The sequence below is a fragment of the Schistocerca piceifrons genome, chromosome 11 (genome assembly GCF_021461385.2).
Source record: "Schistocerca piceifrons isolate TAMUIC-IGC-003096 chromosome 11, iqSchPice1.1, whole genome shotgun sequence".
Taxonomy (NCBI): domain Eukaryota; kingdom Metazoa; phylum Arthropoda; class Insecta; order Orthoptera; family Acrididae; genus Schistocerca; species Schistocerca piceifrons.
Window position 1 is genome coordinate 30,744,479 of NC_060148.1, and position 23,317 is coordinate 30,767,795.

General features: G+C 44.2%; 1 protein-coding gene and 1 non-coding gene across 2 annotated transcripts in view; one reads left to right on the forward strand and one right to left on the reverse strand.

The window, feature by feature from the left end:
• LOC124720446 (coiled-coil domain-containing protein AGAP005037) overlaps window positions 1–23,317 on the forward strand; it is a 992,798-nt gene that overhangs the window by 518,138 nt on the left and 451,343 nt on the right. The window lies entirely within an intron of this gene.
• Window positions 18,318–18,391, reverse strand: Trnat-ugu. Its single transcript has one exon. It is a non-coding gene; the product is annotated as a tRNA-Thr (tRNA).

Genomic DNA, 23,317 nt, shown 5'->3' on the forward strand with positions numbered 1-23,317 from the left:
ATCTTATAACCTCCTTCCAAGACACTGTCCATTCCGTTCAACTGCTCTTTCAGGTCCTTTGCTGTCTCTGACAGAATTACAATGTCATCGGCGAAACTCAAAGTTTTTATTTCTTCTCCACGGATCTTAATACCTACTCCGAATTTTTCTTTTGTTTCCTTTATTGCTTGCTCAATATACAGATTGAATAACATCGGGGACAGGCTACAACCCTGTCTCACTCCCCTCCCATCCACTGCTTTCCTTTCATGTCCCTCGACTCTTATAACTGCCATCTGGTTTCTGTACAAATTGTAAATAGCCTTTCGCTCCCTGTATTTTACCCCTGCCACCTTTAGAATTTGGAAGAGAGTATTCCAGGCAACATTGTCAAAAGCTTTCTCTAAGTCTACAAATGCTAGAAACGTAGGTTTACCTTTCCTTAATCTATTTCCTAAGATAAGTCGTAAGGTCAGTATTGCCTCACGTGTTCCAATATTTTTACGAAATCCAAACTGATCTTCCCCGAGGTCGGCTTCTACTAGTTTTTCCATTCGTCTGTAAAGAATTCGTGTTAGCATTTTGGAGCCGTGACTTGTTAAACTGATAGTTCGATAATTTTCACATCTGTCAACGCCTGCTTTCTTTGGGATTGGAATTATTATATTCTTCTTGAAGTCTGAGGGTATTTCGCCCGTTTCATACATCTTGCTCACAGGTGGTAGAGTTTTGTCAGGGCTGGCTCTCCCAAGGCTATCAATAGTTGTAATGGATTGTTGTCTACTTCCGGGTCTTTTTTCGACTTAGGTCTTTCAGTGCTGTGTCACACTCTTCACGCAGTATCGTATCTCGCATTTCATCTTCATCTACATCCTCTTACATTTCCATAATATTGTCCTCAAGTACATCGCCCTTGTGCAGACTCTCTATGTACTCCTTCCACCTTTTCTGTTACTGGCCGCAAATGACCACGCAGCTACTTTTACGGCAAAGTAAGCGAAATAACTACTCCAGTATTTACAGATTTCGCTGCTACGATGTGTTAACATCGTCGTCCTAGCAATTGTCACAGGGTAGCTGCCTAGTATGCATGCTTTACTGCCAGTGAACCATGTAAACATGAAGGCCCCTAGAACGCGATTGCAGGAAATGTTACTTTCGTGCGCCATTTCCACTATAGCACCTGATCGGTGTGCAGGGCAGAAGTTGGTATATCTTCAATATTCGATTTTTAGATACTGGAGATTTTAATGCCTCATAGAGCGTGTAACATCAGTGGTACGAATGTGAACGCTTCTACTTCCTTTTATCACTCTAAACGGGTACATACACACATTATTTTTTCTTTGTGCACATCTGTGGCAAAGTACCTGTCGAATTATATAAGGGTCATTGGCCTCCCTGTACAGCTATGATTAAAAGTCGGTATTTCAATTTTCGTGTTCACGTATTAGTATTACAGTTGTGGAAAAGTAATGGTACTGAAGCACTCCCTTCGAATACGCCCAAAGTTACTTTCACGTCTCAAGGTTTCTCTCCGTTGAGAATTAGAAACTGTGTTCTGTTTCATTCCATGTAGGCTTTCACGGCCGGCGTCTTCATCAATAAACACTTACGGGCTAAGTTGCCGTGGTCGATCTGTAGAACTTCTCCTCCCTGACGTTTCGTTCTCAACTACGGAGAACATCTTCCGAGGTGAGTCAATGACTGGCTGCTAGGAGCTGGGGCCGCCGCTTATATGGATATCGTAGGGGGCGCCACCACACGTCACGTGGCGTCGATGTGCAGCTATCTCTGGCTGTCGTCTGTTCTCTCGATTGCAGGCAATCGATTGTCACGTGATTGGTGCAACGTCGACCGCCGTATCTTATCCAATTTTAATCCTTCTTCCTTACGCCAATGTGGAACCGTATCGAACTCCTTACCGGAGTCAGTGAACACGGCACCTACGTGGGTGCGCTTATTCCTAGTGCTTTCAGGGTCGCAAGCAAGTCGGTTTTCACACGATCGTTATTTGCGGAACGAACGGTTCTTCGGTGTCCAGAAATGTCGTAGTACGCGATCATAAAACATGCTTCAACATTCTACAACAGGCTGACGTCAGTGTTACAGGCCTGTAGAGTTTCCTGCGTCTGATGATCCTTCTTGAGAACGGGAATGAAGTGTGTATTTTTCCAGTCGTTTGTAAATATTTTGTTATCCGTTTATTTGCTTAATGACATGAGCAAAAATTTCTACTGAAAGAAAAGATAAGGTTTCATCAGTTCTTTCGGATATTGATTGAAGAAAAGATATATCCACATGCCATTGCTTACAACAGTAATGCGATTCCTACCTCTTGTTTTTAATTCTGCAAATGACGCGTACTCACGCAATGGTTGTAGAGTTGCTTCGTTTAGACCCTAAGGGTTTATTTAGTGTTGGCGTTGATTCCGCAGAACTACTCGGAAAACTGTCAGATAGAACTCGTACATTGATAGCTTTTTGTTTCGCCGTTTGAACTTTGTAAATAACACGAGAATTACTACATACATGTCTAGAGGATGAAAACAGAATTCTTTTGTGATTTAATGTTTTTGTTTGGAACCCACTTCCTTGCACTTACCCCCGTCGTACCACACTGCTCCCATTGATGGAATGCAGTCCGACACGCATTTCGCTTTCACAGTTACGAGACTGCCTTGGTGTTTCTGTTCCCTGTTGTTGCCATTTCAACAAGAATTACGAGAGATGGACAAAATACACGCGTTTCTGCTGTTGCGTAACTTCCGTTCATTTCCCAGTCCTCCTCTCTGTATCATGCGTTCGACTTTTGACATTTTTTTTACTCCTCACGCCAACTGTGTCTGCTGCGTTAGTGTGTCTGTCATGGAAATTCTGGGACAGTGTCTCTGACTGTCAACGCGCAGTGTGCGTCCTCTTCCCAAGTAAAGCTCGAGCAGTGTTCTTACTACGAGGGGCGTTTGAAGAGTCCGTGCGAAGTCCGAGAGATGGCACCACCGGCGCGTGTCGAGGTCATGTTTAGTTAGTGGCAACTTTGTAAAGAACGCACACTGAGTTTCAGCCACAGTCTAACATAACAGTCACGTCACTTCGCCTCGATTTTGTTGCGTACCGCACCAGCAGCGCCCCAAGCGGCCAGTAACTTAAACTGTGAGTTCGGCGCGATCGTGAAAGCGAATAGTGATTGTTTATTTTGATTTCTAGAATGGTTTTTACAAGCTGGAGCGTTTGTAGCGCAATAAATTGCAGCAACAACAGGAAGAAGACACCACAGCTGTCTTTTTTTAGGTTTCCTAAGGATCCTGGGAGATATATACCATCATGTTACTAAACTGTATCGTCAGGATTCACTTGCAAACTATGTGTGTATAAATGATGAATGTTTCGTTTTAGGAGCAGAAAATGGTTAGTTAGTAGCAGACGATAAGACGTTATGAAAAAAGACTCAGTTTACCTCTGTAATAATATTAGGCTTTGTTCGCTACATTTCGAACAAAACCAGTTCATGACCGCAGACAATAACAAACTCGTTTGGAATGCAGTACCCACACTGTTTGACATTCCAAATAAGCCACCTCAACTGACCATGAAGAGTAAACTGCCACAATGACTCGACAATCCATCTAAATCCGTAAAACAGTCCTATGACACAGAAGCAGCCAGTTCGACTCTCCATGTATCAGTGCCAAATTCGTGTGAATCGTCAACACAGACCTGCTTTGACGATGAAGTGGTTAGATTGAGTGCAGTTATTCGTGTCTTACAAAAGCGTTTGGTATGTATTTCATTCACTTCTGTTGTTAGTCACTTAATTTTCCTTGCTTCCTTCGTGAGATGACATTATTTTGTTAGCACCGTGTTCACTGACAGATTGTTTGAAAATTATTCAAATATGTAATCAGCTCATTATAATGAGATATTCACTCTGCAGCGGAGTGTGCGCTGATATGAAACTTCCTGGCAGATTAAAACTGTGTGCCCGACCGAGACTCGAACTCGGGACCTTTGCCTTTCGCGGGCAAGTGCTCTACCAATTGAGCTACCGAAGCACGACTCACGCCCGTTACTCACATCTTTACTTCTGCCAGTACCTCGTCTCCTACCTTCGAAACTTTACAGAAGCTCTCCTGCGAACCTTGCAGAACTAGCACTCCTGAAAGAAAGGATATTGCGGAGGCATGGCTTAGCCACAGCCTGGGGGATGTTTCCAGAATGAGATTTTCACTCTGCAGCGGAGTGTGCGCTTTCTTTCAGGAGTGCTAGTTCTGCAAGGTTCGCAGGAGAGCTTCTGTAAAGTTTCGAAGGTAGGAGACGAGGTACTGGCAGAAGTAAAGATGTGAGTACCGGGCGTGAGTCGTGCTTCGGTAGCTCAGTTGGTAGAGCACTTGCCCGCGAAAGGCAAAGGTCCCGAGTTCGAGTCTCGGTCGGGCACACAGTTTTAATCTGCCAGGAAGTTTCAGCTCATTATAATGTTTTCAACACATTTCACACACTGTTTGGCAGTTGCTTGTACCACTTAGAATAATACAAAGATGAAGGTCGTATTTGCCCGCCAAGCGGTTCTAGGCGCTCCAGTCTGGAACCGCGCGACCGCTACGGTTGCAGGTTCGAATCCTGCCTCGGGCATGGATGTGTGTGGTGTCCTTAGGTTAGTTAGGTTTAAGTAGCTCTAAGTTCTAGGGGACTGGGGACCACAGATGTTAAGTCCCATAGTGCTCAGAGCCATTTGAACCATTGCACCAACTGGAAATGTTTGTCCAAGATTTTCTGCAGTTCGTTAGGAAAACGTAAACGACAGTACATTTCTGTACACAACAGAATCGTATGCGAACAGTCTGATCCTGCGTCATAAACCAGTGAAGTGTCCAGCGTGTAACAGAATGACGTATTTAAGTATTGGGAGACTGTGGTCGAGGTAATTCGGAACGATTTGATAGAAGGGACATATATCCGGAAATAGGAAATAACGTTGCTACAGCACTATCCACTCAGTGGGTTAAAGAAAGAACCGGGATACTGTAGTTTAGAAAACTTTTATTGACAGGACGTTAGGGTACAATCAAATAATGTGAATAGAATCTCTTGCCCGACTTAAAGTCCCGAGCGACTGAAAAAAAGCGCAGATGACGCCTGTGTATAAGAAGGGTAGAAGGAGGGATCCTCAAAATTACAGACCAATATCCTTAACATCGGTTTGTTGCAGGATTCTCGAACATATTCTCAGTTCGAATATAATGAATTTGCTTGAGACAGAGAAGTTGCTGTCTACGCATCAGCACGGCTTTAGAAAGCATCGCACCTGCGAAACGCAACTCGCCCTTTTGTCACATGGTATCTTGCGAACCGTGGATGAAGGGTATCAGACGGATGCCATATTCCTCGACTTCCGGAAAGCGTTGACTGCAGACTCCTAACTAAGGTACGAGCATATGGGATTGGTTCCCAAGTATGTGAGTGGCTCGAAGACTTCTTAAGTAATAGAACCCAGTACGTTGTCCTCGATGGTGAGTGTTCATCGGAGGTGAGGGTATCATCTGGAGCGCCCCAGGGAAGTGTGGTAGGTCCGCTGTTGTTTTCTATCTACATAAATGATCTTTTGGATAGGGTGGATAGCAATGTGCGGCTGTTCCCTGATGATGCTGTGGTATACGGGAAGCTGTCGTCGTTGAGTGACTGTAGGAGGATACAAGATGACTTGGACAGGATTTGTGATTGGTGTAAAGAATGGCAGCTAACTCTAAATACAGGTCAATGTCAAAATAAAACACTAATACGACCTATTCTCGAGTACTGCCCGAGCATTTGGGATCCCTATCAGGTCGGATTGAGGGAAGACATAGAAGTAATTCAGAGGCGGGCTGCTAGATTTGCTACTGGTAGGTTTGATCATCATGCGAGTGACGGAAATGCTTCAGGAACTCGGGTGGGAGTCTGGAAGAAAGGAGGCGTTCTTTTCGTGAATCACTACTGAGGAAGTTTTGAGAAGCAGCATTTGAGGCTGACTACAGTACAGTTTTACTGCCGCCAACTTACATTTCGCGGAAAGACCACAAAGATAAGATAAGAGATATTAGGGCTCGTACAGAGGCATATAGGGAGTCATTTTTCCCTCGATCTTTTTGGGAGTGGAACAGAGAGAGAAGATGCTAGTTGTGGTACGAGGTACCCTCCGCCACGCACCGTATGGTGAATTGCGGAGTATGTATGTACATGTAGAGTGCGACGATCACCAATTTCATCACATAAAGTGAACGAGCAACTAAGTTTTGTCTGATTCTCCGTAAGGTTCTACGCTCCCCTTTCGTGGTTTCGAGTGCTGTAAAGATGCGCTCGGTAAGTTAAGTTCTGTCCCTACCGGTGTTGACTACACAATGGACTTTACGTAAACCCAGAGGAAGAAGTCTAGAGGGGTGACGTCATCAGAGCAGACAGACCAAGGGACTGGGCATCCATTCCAATTGCTCTGCCCGAAGTTATCTGTGAGATATTCCCCCCTGACTTGACGATCAGAGTAGGGAACGCCTTCCAGAACTTAAAAAGTAAGACAGTCTCCAGAAAGTTCAGATGCTACGCACCTCAGCTGGTAACTCGACGTTCAGATCGGGCTTGGATTTTCTACAGCCCAGTGGCAGCTGTAGGGACTTTATTTCACACGCCCAACTTTGCGTACCTTACATCAAAACGTTCCGAATTACGTCCTCGACCATCTCCAAAATTTTTAAATCATCTTCCTGTACTGAGTGTTCTGTTAAAGTGTCCACTTCGGTGCGGAACACCGGACACTGTTTCTGTTATATTCACCGTCCACTGCAATGCGCTGCTTACTGTTAGTCGCATACCAGTAAACACCCTCTCTCACCCCCCCCCCCCCCCCCCACCCACGAATCATAAAAGACTCGAATTCGCGCCTATAAATTAGTTACAGACATCTGTGTTCAGTGTCCCTAATCTTTGTTACTAAAGACCCGAACCCTAATTATGTTTCTTTTGTTACTTTCGGATTACCCACCCTTGGACTAACGAAAAGGTCAAAACCGAAACTGGTTTGTTGGAAGTAGCCGAGTGCTCTTGCTGTCAAACAGTGAATGAATATAGTGTGCATAATTTGCAAGCCGTGTCTCGAGGCGTACACACGGGCCATATTTGTTGTTGCGAAGGAAAAAGAACATTCACAACAAACCGTATTCTTTACCAGTTCTTGGTGGTGCAATATGGAATTAATTCGACCGTGTGACATCTTGTAACATGCAGTTGCTGATTAAGTAAAGCATCGAGTGCGATACTGCAAACAAAATCCGTTGTATAACAGTGAAACGCGGAATAATGATTTCCTCGCGTGTCTGACTGAGCTGTAGGAAAAAGAACCACTATTTTCCGCATAAAGAATTATTTGAAAGCAGTCGTTCTCAAGTTGTACGATTGTAACATTGCATACATGTTGTGGGGAGATAGAAGAAATGCTAACATTGATTAAAAGAACTTTTATTTTGTTTTTCAAAAATTGCTGTATGTTCATTTGTTTTACGCACATATGTTTGAGAAGCTGTGTGGAAGTATCTGCCTGTTAACGTATCTGTGTTTTTTTTAAGACCAAAAACGCTGGAAAAGTGAGGAGTGTTCTGTGAACGAAAAGTATTGCAGTCAGAAACAGTTTGATTTAATAAGACTTTGCGCAAAGCATAAGGAATAAGTTCCCTCAATTGTGTTATTAACTATTGTGTTAACTACTACCTCGGGAAAACTTCAGGCAATTTTGTGGTTGAAACTGTGACAGAATAATCAGTGAAAAAGACACCGGTCATGAAAGTAAATAGAGACTTCCTTTCTTTTAAGAAAGTAAAATGGACACTTTAATAACTGCATGTCTGTCTGTTCCCGCATTAAACTAAGTACTGCTCAAGGTGACCTTCTGAAGGCTTCTGCCATCTAGCGTCGTGAAAGTGAAAGAAGCCTACATAAGCTACTTAGTGGAGCCGACAGATGGTGGGCCAGTTCACGTCTACTACGTAGTTCCTTTAGACGGCTTAGAGAGGTCACCAGCTACCATTAGCTGAGCATCGGTCGTCTGTACCGCTTACACTCTTTCCACCTCTGTACTTGTCATTCCTTATTTTTCTTCTCCTTCTTAATATATTCTGTATCCTCTTGAAACTGCAATACGCTTACGAAACTCACCGTTGGAAAATAAATGAATTCTGATATCGGCACTCTTGCACACACACACACACACACACACACACACACACACACATTCTGCTATGGAAAATGAATTTTGAAAACGGTTAAAACAACAGGAACTAAAATTCCTTAAACTTGTTTTTGAACGCATTTCTTGACAATTGTAGGCTATGTCTGGAGTATGGCGCAATAACTTTTTCCAGTCTTTAGTTTTTCACATTTAGTATCTATTGAAATTAATTACAGCCGGTTCTGGTACAAATATTGAACGTGTTGAAAAGGAATGTCGTTTAAAATATTTATTAAACATTTACATCGCAAATGTTATTGTCCAGCTGTGTAAGAGTGTAATGAACTGAACATGGAGTATAATAAATTAAGAGTTCGAAAAGAAAAAAAATCTGTATCAAATCAATCGTTGCCTGTAAATCAGGCTTCAAAATTAGTGATTAATCAGTTTTCAAATGTAGATTGTGGTGAAAGAATATCTACATGTTTCGGCTGGAAGCATTTTCCTGTTTATCGGTAATCGGAGCTTCAAAGTCTGCCTCGATTAAGCTCAACTTGACTCTCAAGTCTTCAGCACTAGGTCTGTTTGCTTATTTACTTCAGTGTACATAAACTCAGAAAATCTATTTTCACATATTTCACTATAAAAATATAGCAACCAGCCACTTTTTATAGTGGCTGGTTGCTGTATTTTCATAGTGAAATATCGTTATCCACGGCCACGAAGCTCAACAGTCCAAATAAAATGGACAAATTGTTATCTATTTTCACATATGTAAGTAGTAACAAAATTGTTCAAATGGCTCTGAGCACTATGGGACTCAACTGCTGAGGTCATTAGTCCCCTAGAACTTAGAACTAGTTAAACCTAACTAACCTAAGGACATCACAAACATCCATGCCCGAGGCAGGATTCGAACCTGCGACCGTAGCGGTCTTGCGGTTCCAGACTGCAGCGCCTTTAACCGCACGGCCACTTCGGCCGGCAAGTAGTAACAAGCGATCCCAAAACTTGGACTGTTTGTTTGAAATGCGAACGGCATTCTATTTTTATTACCATCCAAAATGAAAAATAGAGTTTTCTTTTTGAAGGCATTTTTCATTGAACTGTCACTAGTGATTACTTCTTTCGGTACTTTTCCGGAAAATGCGGGCAGTCCGAAACAAAGCTTCTGCGGTAAATGCGATTGACATTATGCAGATGCTACTTACAGCCGTAAGTTTTCTCGCAACCATTTTACTTTAAAAATAAAGTAACGTAAGGTAATTATTTTACCTATGTCAGCATGTGTTTTGTTTATTTGTACGCGAACCACCTGGAATGTCCTTGCGTGCTACCAACGGTACAGTAGCTACCGTTGGGGTGAAACATTCCCCGTCTTGGTGCAAAGTTTACATTTGCCCTTGTGAACTAACACAACTAGTGAATAAACTTGGACGTCTCCGCATAATTTTATTCCAGAAGGTAAATTTGACAAGAATTACGCAACACTTACAAGGCGTACAACTTTACTTCCGCCGTCTGCCGATAGGTGGCGACAACGGTAAGTAGCGGTCGAAAGAAGGCAGTTAGCTTGGACCTCGGTCAACATAACCTCTTTCAAACACCAGTCGATTTGTGTCTGCATCATAAAGTTGTTCTTGATTGAAAATGTCAGTTTACGAGCCTAATTCTCGTCACTTGCGGGAAGTGTTACTGTTTTGTTTCAATGTGAAGAAAACAGCGGCTGAGTCTCATCGAATGCTCTCAAGTACGTGTGGTAAGGATGCTGTTAGTGAAAGAACGTCTCGTGAGTGGTTTCAACGCTTCAAGAACGGCGATTTTAACGTCGTAGACCGGCATAGTGATTGAAGAGAGAATGTTTTCGTAGATGCAGAACTGGAGACGCGCGACAAACTCAATTAGAATTGGCACGGTTAGTGGCAATGACACAGCAAGCAATTTCAAAATGTCTCAAGGCTATGGGCATGATTCAGAAAGAAGGAACTCGGATCCCGTGTCAGCTGAAGCCAAGAGACGTTGAAAGGCGTTTGTGTGTTTGTGAACAGTTGCTTCAGAGGCAAAAACGGAAGGGATTTCAGCATCGTATTGTGACCGGGGACGAAAAATGGGTTCATTACGATACAGTATCTGTTAGAAACATTACGTATGTAGACTGTGGACAGTTGGGAATGTGGGTCTCACGGGAAGCGTGCAAGGGATAAGTCCGTGCAGTCGCGCTATTCATCTGTCTTCGGTGGCTCACATAGATAGAGCGTCTGCCATGTAAGCAAGAGATCCCGGGTTCGAGTCCCGGTCGGGGCACAGATTTTTATCTGTCCCCAGCAAAGTATGTCAACATCACCTGTCGGCAGCTGAGGGTTTCAATTAATTATCATGTATTCTGCCTACAGGAAAATTAAAAGAGACCTTGGAGAAAAGAGAACCACTTGTATGAATATCAAGGGCTCAGATGAAAACCCAGTTCTAAGCAAAGAAGGGAAAGTAGAAAGGTGGAAGGAGTATATAGAGGGTCCATACAAGGGCGATGTACTAGAGGACAATATTATGGAAATGGAAGAGGATGTAGATGAAGATGAAATGGGAGATATGATACTGCGTGAAGAATTTGATAGAGCACTGAAAGACCTAAGTCGAAACAAGGCCCCGGGAGTAGCAACATTCCATTAGAACTACTGACAGCCTTGGGAGAGCCAGTCCTGACAAAACTCTACCACCTGGTGAGCAAGAAGTATGAGACAGGCGAAATACCCTCAGACTTCAAGAAGAATATAATAATTCCAATCCCAAAGAAAGCAGGCGTTCACAGATGTGGAAATTACCGAACTGTCAGTTTAATAAGTCACGGCTGCAAAATACTAACGCGAATTCTGCACAGAAGAATGGAAAAGCTGGTAGAAGCCGACCTCGGGGAAGATCAGTTTGGATTCCGTAGAAATTTGGGAACACGTGAGGCAATACTGACCCTAAGACTTATCTTAGAAGCTAGATTAAGAAAAGGCAAACCTACGTTTCTAGCATTTGTAGACTTAGAGAAAGCTTTTGACAATGTTGACTGGAATAATCTCTTTCAAATTCTGAAGGTGGCAGGGGTAAAATACAGGGAGCGAAAGGCTATTTACTATTTGTACAGAAACCAGATGGCAGTTATAAGAGTCGAGGAACATGAAAGGGAAGCAGTGGTTGGGAAGGTAGTGAGACAGGGTTGTAGCCTCTCCCCGATGTTATTCAATCTGTATATTGAGCAAGCAGTGAAGGAAACAAAAGGAAAATTCGGAGTAGGTATTAAAATCCATGGAGAAGAAATAAAAACTTTGAGTTTCGCCGATGACATTGTAATTCTGTAAGAGACAGCAAAGGACTTGGAAGAGCAGTTGAAGGGAATGGACAGTGTCTTGAAGGGAGGATACAAGATGAACATCAACAAAAGCAAAACAAGGATAATGGAATGTAGTCGAATTAAGTCGGGTGATGCTGAGGGAGTAGTAAAGGAGTTTTGCTATTTGGGGAGCAAAATAACTGATGATGGTCGAAGTAGAGAGGATATAAAATATAGACTGGCAATGGCAAGGAAATCGTTTCTGAAGAAGAGAAATTTGTTAACATCGAGTATAGATTTAAATGTCAAGAAGTCGTTTCTGAAAGTATTTGTATGGAGTGTAGCCATGTATGGAAGTGAAACATGGACGATAAATAGTTTGGACAAGAAGAGAATAGAGGCCTTTGAAATGTGGCGCTACAGAAGAATGCTGAAGATTAGATGGGTAGATCACATAGCTAATGAGGAAGTATTGAATAGGATTGGGGAGAAGAGGAGTTTGTGGCACAACTTGACCAGAAGAAGGGATCGATTGGTAGGACATGTTCTGAGGCATCAAGGGATTACCAATTTAGTATTGGAGGGGAGTGTGGAGGGTAAAAATCGTAGAGGGAGACCAAGAGATGAATACACTAAGCAGATTCAGAAGGATGTAGGTTGCAGCAGCTACTGGGAGATGGAGAAGCTTGCACAGGATAGAGTAGCATGGAGAGCTGCATCAAACCAGTCTCAGGACTGAAGACCACAACAACAACAACATCATTTATTCATTGCGATAACCCTAAACGCAAAAAATCATGGTGATATCCCCCGGCCTGGCTTCCACGTCGACGGCCAAAGAACCGCTGGATTGGTTGGGGGGGGGGGGGGGGGGCGGGGGCGGCACACCTTATCCTGCTCGTTCCCCAGAGCCTCAATCCCATAGAATTTTTGTTATGAGGCACTTGAAGGAACTGGTCTACACCACACCAATCATCGAATTGCGAACACAGTCACGTCTCCAGTGCGTGTTAGCAGATACAACAACAACCGCGTGTACTTCAAAGGGTGCGTCATTCCTTACGCCGGAGGGCACAGAGGCGCATTGTGATAATTGGACGCCACGTTGAACACCTCCTGGCAGCACGTGTTTATCGCAGCAAGTACGCATTCCTGGACCCATGTTTATTGGTCTTACCTTAGAGAGTACGGATTTCCGGACACATGTTTGGACCTACTTTTCTTGTTTCGATGAGTGCTACCACTTCTCAAAGTATGGGACACCTTTTTTTTTGAACACTCTGTGTTTGTTACATCCCAAAGACACCTTCAAGGAAATTCTGCCATCCAAACGATATCGCTCTGGCTTGTCAATCAAAAGAGATGGTTAGTCACAGGGAACGCTAACAAAGGAGTTAGCGGCACTTACCTCATATTTCAAGAAATGCAGATTGAAGCCCAGTACCAGTAAGGGCGAGATTTGTGCGTTTCACCTCAACAGCAAACAAGTTAACAGTGAGTTCAAGGAGCAATTCGTCGGTAATATTGTCCGTTACAACGGATACTCCAGGTATCCTGGCATCATACTTGACCCTATTCTGTGTTATATAAATCATCTAGGAAACAGATTAGCCAGCCGGCCGTTGTGGCCGAGCGGTTCTAGGCGCTTCATCTGGAACCGCGCGACCGCCACGATCGCAGATTCGAGTCCTGCCTCGGGCATGTGTGATGTCCTTAGGTTAGTTAGGTTTAAGTAGTGCTAAGTTGTAAGGGAATGATAACCTCAGATGTTAAGTCCCATACTGCTCAGAGCAATTTGAATTTGAAACACATCTGCGTAGATAAAAGCTCGCAATAACATCATCCAGAGTCCATGTGGCATTACTTGGGGAGCTTAAATGAAGACGTTGCGTACATTGACTCTTGCACCATTTTTTTTTTTTTTTTCAGTGTATGGTGCTTCGGTGCGGTGTACTACGTGCATTCAAGTTCTAAGGCCTCCGATTTTTTTTTCTAATTAACTACTCACCCGAAATCGATGAAACTGGCGTTACTTCTCGACGTAATCGCCCTGCAGACGTACACATTTTTCACAACGCTGACGCCATGATTCCATGGCAGCGGCGAAGGCTTCTTTAGGAGTCTGTTTTGACCACTGGAAAATCGCTGAGGCAATAGCAGCACGGCTGGTGAATGTGCGGCCACGGAGAGTGTCTTTCATTGTTGGAAAAAGCCAAAAGTCACTAGGAGCCAGGTCAGGTGAGTAGGGAGCATGAGGAATCACTTCAAAGTTGTTATCACGAAGAGACTGTTGCGTAACGTTAGCTCGATGTGCGGGTGCGTTGTCTCGGTGAAACAGCACACGCGCAGCCCTTCCCGGACGTTTTTGTTGCAGTGCAGGAAGGAATTTGTTCTTCAAAACATTTTCGTAGGATGCACCTGTTACCGTGGTGCCCTTTGGAACGCAATGGCTAAGGATTACGCCCTCGCTGTCCCAGAACATGGACACCATCATTTTTTCAGCACTGGCGGTTACCCGAAATTTTTTGGTGGCGGTGAATTTGTGTGCTTCCATTGAGCTGACTGGCGCTTTGTTTCTGGATTGAAAAATGGCATCCACGTCTCATCCATTGTCACAACCGACGAAAAGAAAGTCCCATTCGTGCTGTCGTTGCGCGTCAACATTGCTCGGCAACGTGCCACACGAGCAGCCGTGTGGTCGTCCGTCGGCATTGTGGCACCCACCTGGATGACACTTTTCGCATTTTCAGGTCGTCGTGCAGGATTGTGTGCACAGAACCCACAGAAATGCCAACTCTGGAGGCTGTCTGTTCAACAGTCATTCGGCGATCCCCCAAAACAATTCTCTCCACTTTCTAGATGGTGTCGTCAGACCGACTTGTGCGAGCCCGAGGTTGTTTCGGTTTGTTGTCACACGATGTTCTGCCTTCATTAAACTGTCGCACCCATGAACGTACTTCCGACACATCCGTAACTCCGTCACCACATGTCTCCTTCAACTGTCGCTGAATTTCAATTGGTTTCACACCATGCAAATTCAGAAAGCGAATGATTGCACGCTGTTCAAGTAAGGAAAACGTCGCCATTTTAAGTATTTAAAACCGTTCTCATTCTCGCCGCTGGCGGTAAAATTCCATCTGCCGTACGGTGCTGCCATCTCTGGGACAGATTGACAATGAATGCGGCCTCATTTTAAAACAATGCACATATTTCTATCTCTTTCCAGTCGGCGAAAAAAAAATCGGAGGCCTTAGAACTTGAATGCACCTCATAATGCCTGCCATACCAGCCTCAAGAACACGGTGCACATGGTTATGGCTACAATCAGACGAACTCCTGTCTATTCAGTTCTCCTGCTAAGCAATATCTACCCGCCACAGATTTTCAGAACTGAGACCCTAGTTAGAGATTACCAAAATGCACAAGAGAATAAGGAACTACCCATCATCACGACATATCTGACTTATATTCGGAACAGCCTTCACTACTGTATGCTCAACAAGTAAAACTAAAGTAAGAGATATCTGGAACAAGAATTGCCAACACGTCGCCAATCAGTAAGGACGCGAATGCTTCGAGAAATATAACTTTGATATACTCACTGTATAAATTCCGTATTGTGGAGTACCAGAATGGTGACTGTGGTGTGCTGAAGCATTCTATCAGACATATGAGAGGGAAGTGCGTCCTACGATGCTGCAAGGGCACATAGAATGACTTTATGAACGCCAATGCATCAGCGGTGGAATGGATAAGTAAACCAGATATTAATATTTACTCGATTTATTTTTGTTTCATGCAATGACGTTCTTTACATATTAGTAATGTACTGCATTTGTGCGCCGTACCAGTTATCATGATGACGTGACTGGATTAAGGATTTCATGGTAGGTAGGATGCAGCTTAAGTTATCTTGGATGGAGAGTCATTGACAGATCGGGATGTAAATTCAGATGTGCCCCGGGAAAGTATGCCGGAAGCCTTGCTGTTCATTAATGACCTCGCGGACAGTATTAATATAAGGAGCTACTGTGCGGATGAAGCTGCATAAATAATCTAAGAAGATCTGAATCACTGGTAACATGTTTTAAATCTTCAGAAGTATAAAATTATGGACTCACAAAACGTTTAAGTGTAATGCCCTTTTTGACACATTTATTTTCACAATTCCGTCTTGATCGCACGGATTTATATACACTTTATTACCGGTTTAAAAAATGGTTCAGAGGGCTCTGAGCACTGTGGGACTTAACATCTGAGGTCATCAGTCCCCTATAACGTAGAACTACTTAAACCTAACTAACCTAAACACATCACACATATCCTTGCCCGAGGCAGGATTCGAACCTACGACCGTAGCGGTCGCTTACCAGTTTCGGCTACGCTATTCAAACTGGTAGGTCTCTGAATACATCAAAGTAAGCATACAGGTTAAAGTCGTTCATTCAGCAGTCATTCCAGTTGTTTTCTGTGCACATAAATCTCCATTTCTTCGAGCAGGTTCATTAGCTGTCCCTTTGACGCCCTATGTAACACTTTCACATTACTATCTATACGTCCTACTGAATGTCTTTCTCTGTCCAAACGTGTACTCGTTATAGAGAACATACATATAATCAAAATAAGAGTGCTTTCGGCATTCATAACAGATTGTATGTTACCTAACCAGGCTAAGGGCTGTATTTTATAGTATTTGTGCTTTTTATGGGTTTCAAGTATGGGTCCAATTTCACATATACAGGGTTATTACAAATGATTGAAGCGATTTCACAGCTCTACAATAACTTTATTATTTGAGATATTTTCACAATGCTTTGCACACACATACAAAATCTCAAAAAGTTTTTTTAGGCATTCATAATGTTCGATATGTGTCCCTTTAGTGGTTCGGCAGACATCAAGCCGATAATCAAGTTCCTCCCACACTCGGCGCAGCATGTCCCCGTGAATGAGTTCGAAAGCATCGTTGATGCGAGCTCGCAGTTCTGGCACGTTTCTTGGTAGAGGAGGTTTAAACACTGAATCTTTCACATAACCCCACAGTAAGAAATCGCATGGGGTTAAGTCGGGAGAGCGTGGAGGCCATGACATGAATTGTTGATCATGATCTCCACCACGACCGATCCATCGGTTTTCCAATCTCCTGTTTAAGAAATGCTTCTGCTTTAGCCTTTTCCGTAAGATTTTCCAAACCATCGGCTGTGGTACGTTTAGCTCCCTGCTTGCTTTATTCGTCGACTTCCGCGGGCTACGCGTGAAACTTGCCCGCACGCGTTCAACCGTTTCTTCGCTCACTGCAGCCCGACCCGTTGGTTTCCCCTTACAGAGGCATCCAGAAGCTTTAAACTGCGCATACCATCGCCGAATGGATTTAGCAGTTGGTGGATCTTTGTTGAACTTCGTCCTGAAGTGTCGTTGCACTGTTATGACTGACTGATGTGAGTGCATTTCAAGCACGGCATACGCTTTCCCGGCTCCTGTCGCCATTTTGTCTCACTGCGCTCTCGAGCGCTCTGGCGGCAGAAACCTGATGTGCGGCTTCAGCTGAACAAAACTTTATGAGTTTTTCTACGTATCTGTAATGTGTCGTGAGCATATGTCAATGAATGGAGCGACAGTGAATTTATGAAATCGCTTCAATCATTTGTAATAGCCCTGTAGCATATCAGCATATGTTTTAATGTCAGACGCTCATTTAGCCAAAGAAAAATTTTAACTAAAGACAGCGCATACTGAATGTTAATCTTTACGTTGGCGACACTGGTTTACTATGTACTCTAGCTAAAGTGCCCTCTGCTGGCAGTAGGCAAATTGAGTATTATCAGCACGTACCATGTACTCACATTCCTACAAATACCTGGGTGTAACATGTTTGACGGATATGGAATGGAACGATCACATAGCATCAGGTAAAGCATATGGTAGACTTCGGTTCGTTGGCAGAATAGTCGTAAAAGGGGGCCGGTCTAAAAAGGAGATCGTACAAATCACTCTTGCGACTCGTGCTAGAATACTCTTATTGCTAAAAATGTGTGAGGTCCATGCCAAACGGGACTAACAGCTGAAATTCAGTGTGTATGGACAAGAGCAGAACAAATAGTTAAAGGCTTGTTTGACCCGTTGGAAGGTGTCACAGAGATGCTTAAAAACCTGAAGGGGCAAACGCTCCAAGACAGACGCGAAATCCTACTTACAAAGTTTCGAGAACTGTTAATCTAGTACAGAGGGTTTAAGAAGTCATTCTTCGCGTGCTGCATACGCGATAGGAAACCTTAACACGTGGGACAATACTAAGTATCCTCTGCCGTGCACTTCAGACTGGTTTGCAGAGTATGACTGTATGTGTAGATGTACCCTGTCGTGTTATGAGTAGGAAGAGCAATAACTGCAGTGTTCGGATACAGTATTCCTAGTGTCCTGCGTGACACAGACAAGTGGTTTCAATATCTGAGCGCAACGTTGTAAGCGATATGAGGTGGAAGGACCATGTGAGAACTTTGGTAGGAAAGGCGAATGGTCGACTTCGGTTTATTGCGAGAATTTTAGGAAAGAGTGGTTCACCTTTAAAGGAGACCGCATATAGGACGCTGGTGCGACCCATTCTTGAGTACTGTTCGAGTGCTTGGAATACGTAGGAGGTCGCATTGAAGGAAGACATCGAAGCAATTCAGAGGCGGGCTGCAAGATTTGTTACTGGTAGGTTCTAACGACACGTACGTGTTACGGAGATGCTTCTGGAACTCAAATGGGAATGAAATTACAATGAAATGAACACCCTTAGCTGCTTACAAGCGTTGACATACGTCAACGGGGACAGATGAATATGTGTGCCCCGACCGGGACTCGAACCCGGAATCTCCTGCTTACATGGCAGACGCTCTATCCATCTGAGCCACCGAGGACACAGAGGATAGCGCGACTGCAGGGATTTATCTCTGGCACGCCTCCCGCAAAACCCACATTCTCTGTTCCTTTCGGACAGATACCATCTTTGCATATATATCGTTAACGCTCACTGGCCACTTGACCATCTTCTTCTTCTGTGCGAATGCACAAACACTGGCCGAACTCTTACGGGAATCGGCAACGCGCCGCGAGTAATGAGTATAATGGGCGGGGGCGCTAAGAATGCAGTGCGGGACAATACGTTGAGAATGTGGGTTTCGCGGGAGGCGTGCCAGAGATAAATCCCTGCAGTCGTGCTATCCTCTGTGTCCTCGGTGGCTCAGGTGGACAGAGCGTCTGCCATGAAAGCAGGAGATCCCGGCTTCGAGTCCCCGTCGGGGCACACATTTTCATCTGTCCCCGTTGACGTATGTCAACGCCTGTAAGCAGCTAACGGTGTTCATTTCATTGTAATTTCATTCCATCGAGCTGCATCGTCACCGATGGTACCTGTTCTTTCGGACATGTCCGAAAGAACAGATACCATCTTAGTATATATCAAATGGGAATCCCTGGAGAGAAGGCGACGTTCTTTTCGAGGATAACTACCGAGAAAATTTAGAGGGATCTGAAGCTGACTGCCGAAGATTCTACTGCCGCCAACGTACATTGCACGTAGGGACGACGAAGATAAGATACGACGCATTGGGGGTCATACGGAATCGTATGAACAGTCGTTTCTCCCTCCCTCTATTTACTAGTGGAACAGGGGAGGGAATGACTAGTAGTGGTACAGAATACCCTCCACCATGCACCATTCAGTAGCTTGCGGAGTGTCTCTGTAGATGTAGATTACTGTAATAGAGTATTAGCTTCCCAGGAAGTCTGAATTTTTTCACAGCTTACATACTTGCTTTTATCTGTGGCACTATAAGAAAATGAAGTATATTAATATTTTCACCACGGGAGAAAAGAAGCAACAACAACAAAACAACAGAAAAACGTGTTTATTTTACTTAATTTATATTCTAGTTTTAACATATGTGCTACATAAAAAAGGCATTAGATGCAATTTTTAATACATATACAAGACTGTGCAAACAGATACATAAATAAACAGATAACAAAAGTCATATTGTACTTCCTTGTTAACAATAATAGTTTACACTAGGAAAAAAGCAATTTACATAGGAGTCAATATTTCGTCGATATGTGTTATGCGTTGTCATTATATCGGGGGTTAAGACTTCATATCGATGCTTCCTGCGCTGGAAGTAAATGTGTAGTTGGCTTGCCGTTTATTTCGACCTTGCGTATACTATGAAGTTATTTCCAGCTTGACGTTTACAATATGTGGCGGTAACCATGCGGAGATATTATTTTCCTAATGGAGCGACTGTAGCTACAACGTCAAGTGAGACGGTCAAGATCTGAATCAGTTGATCACTTCTGTTGTCATCCAAAGGATCTCCCGTCAGACCGTGTGTTCCACGTCCAGTCATAAGCGTTCTACCGTACATCTCCTAAGCTGTTACCATTCATCGTGCAAAACGTACAAGGTGTTTCACTGATGTAGGCCTGTAAACGGAATACGATTCCAGGTCCCTTGAAGTTTGTTTACTGCGTACAAACAGGGTTATCGGAAACAGTCTGAAGAGCTTGTGAGGGTGTCGTAGGGCAGATTGTGCTGAGAAGTAATTGTTCCCCAAGGTAGTGTTATAGGCCGTTTGCTGTTCCTTATCTATATAAACGATTTTGGAGACAATCTGAGCCACTATATTACGTTGTTTGAAGATGACGCTGTCGTTTATCGACTAATAAAGTCAGCTGAAGATCAAAACACATTGCAAAACGATTTAGAAAAGATATCTGTATGGTGCAAAAATTGCCAATTGACCGTAAATAACGAAAGATATAAGGTCAACCACATGAGTTGTAAAAGAAATCCGTTAAACTTCGGATACACGATAAATCAGTCAAATCTAAACGCCGCCGTAAATTCAACTAAATACCTAGGTATTACAATTACGAACAACTTAAATTGAAAGGAAAACATAGAAAATGTTGTGGGAAAGGCTACCCAAAGACTGCGTTTTACTGCCAATAGCAAATAGAAAATGTAGCTGATCTAGTAAAGAGACTGCCCACACTACTCTTGTCCGTCTTCTTTTTGCTGCGAGGTGTGGGATCCTTACCAGATAGGACTGACGGAGTACATCGAGAAAGTACAAAGAAGGGCAGCACGTTTTCTATTATCGCGAAATAGGGGAGACAGTGTCACAGAAATGATACATAATTTGAAATGGACACTACTAAAACAAAGGCTTTTTCGTTGCGGCGGCTCTTCTCACGGAATTTGAATCATCAGCTTTCTCCTCCGAATGTGAAAATATTTTGTTGATAACGACCTACATGGGGAGAAACGATTGCCATAATAAAATAAGGGAAATCAGAGCTCGTACGGAAAGATATAGATGTTCGTTTTCTCCGCGTTCTGTACGTGATTGGAATAATAGAGAACTGTGTAGGTGGATCGATGAACCCTCCGCCAGGCACTTAAATGTGATTTGCAGAGTATCCATGTAGATGTAGATGTTAAGAAAAAAATGTGATACTTTGCAGTATTTGCGAGTTAATTAAAATTGAGGTTAGCCTATCAGGCCGTTGGCGCGCGCGAATTCAAGCGGCCCGCCCCATAGAACTAGTGTCAGTTGTTCTCATAGTGTAGATGATAGCGCACTAAACTGATCAGCCTTTGTCTCCGGTTCGATCACTACTGCCGTGCTATGTTCCTTTCTTCCATCGCTCCCTTGTTCGATTTTGAGCAAACCATACGAAGAACAGTCTCTGTAAGGTGGTCGCGGAACTTCGACTGTTTAGTATAAAATGTCAAATCGAAATACCTCCAGCCGTCTAAATTTCGAGTTTTATTTTATTTGTGCTACGAGTTTCAGCGTTATATTACGCCATCTTCAGGCACGCTGACCGGCGTGTAGGGAGAATCCCACCTCTGGAACAGTCGAAATAGGTACCAGCGTAGTGTCACTGGTATCCATAGACTTCTTTTAAACACATCGATCCCTTCGATCATCACTTGCAGACTGTTAACAGCGATGATTTTTATCTGGCATTTCGAACGAAGGACACGTTTGGCGACACGCTGTCTGGTGGACAGTTTGAATTTGCGCCCGCAAAGGCCTGACTTCAATGCTAATTAACACGGAGACGGTGCAACGTATCCATTTTTTTCTGAACAATTATTTCTCAGAACAACCTACACCGCAAACCAAACCTTCACAAGCGTTTCAGCGTTTCTGACCGCCATGTGTGTGTGTGTGTGTGTGTGTGTGTGTGTGTGTGTGTGTGTGTGTGTGTGTGTGTGTGTGTGTGTGTGCGCGCTGCAATTATAGGAATGAACCCTGAGCCTATGCTGTTTGTGGGCAATGCGCTTGCGAACTGTGATATCCGAACCAAACAAGCATCACACCCTGAGTCAAAGATCCTCTGCACCGACGTGTGGGAGACAGATTGTGGCAGACAGTGTTTTACCCCGTAATGTGCGACATGGTCCTGGGATCAGTACCCTGCTGTGCCGTAGAGTGACCACTAGCGGATTAGGAAACATTTTTCTCAGTGTAGTGTGGTGCTCTGATACTTCCGTCTGCCAACGATAGACCCGATCTCTTGTCGACAGTAGAGATCCTCACGTGTCTATTGCTGGATGTTTGACGGACACACGATGCAAGGACCTGTACAGATGTGAGAGTGTTTCTCGGGTGTCAGCTGGTCCCCGGTCCCTCAGAAGTGTCCGCAGACGGGCCTGGCTGGAAGGAGGACGGCACCGCCGAACACCTTGACAGGGGACCGCGCCCACGCCACCAGCAGCGGCAGCCCCGCGTCCGGGATCGAACCGCGGCCCTGCGCGCACTGCTCGAAGCCTGAGTGCACGAGGCGCGCCGCAGCCGCCTGGAACGCACGGCTGGAGCTGGAGATGCGCCCCGGAGGCCTGGTGGGGTACCGCCTGTACCACGGGAAGGGCTGCCGGCGGCGGCGCAGCGGGCTGCGGAAACGGACCAAATGTTACAGTGTTGCGGCACTTGTTCTGGGAAAAACATCCAGACACACAATTGGAGGGAGAGAAAGAGAGAGAGAGAGAGAGAGAGAGAGAGAGGGAGAGAGAGATGGAGGATATGTATGGAAAGGGAAGAAGACAACAAGTGGCAGTAGAACAGAAATAGAGGAAATTGGAAGTAGGAGTTGAGGGAACGTACAGACACACATCTGGAGAGCGGGAGAGAGAGAGAGAGAGAGAGAGAGAGAGAGAGAGAGAGAGAGAGAGAGAGAGAGATGGAGGATATGTATGGAAAGGGGAGAAGACAACAAGTGGCAGTAGAACAGAAATAGAGGAAATTGGAAGTAGGAGTTCAGGGAACGTACAGACACACACCTGGAGAGAGAGAGAGAGAGAGAGAGAGAGAGAGATGCGGAGGATAGGTATGGAAAGGGAAGAAGACAACAAGTGGCAGTAGAACAGAAATAGAGGAAATTGGAAGTGGGAGTTGAGGGAACGTACAGACACACATCTGGAGAGCGGGAGAGAGAGAGAGAGAGAGAGAGAGAGAGAGAGAGAGATGGAGGATATGTATGGAAAGGGGAGAAGGCAACAAGTGGCAGTAGAACAGAAATAGAGGAAATTGGAAGTAGGAGTTGAGGGAACGTACAGACACACATCTGGAGAGTGGGAGAGAGAGAGAGAGAGAGAGAGAGAGAGAGAGAGAGAGAGAGAGAGAGAAAGAGAGAGAGAGGGAGGATATGTATGGAAAGGGGAGAAGACAACAAGTGGCAGTAGAACAGAAATAGAGGAAATTGGAAGTAGGAGTTGAGGGAACGTACAGACACACATCTGGAGAGCGGAGAGAGAGAGAGAGAGAGAGAGAGAGAGA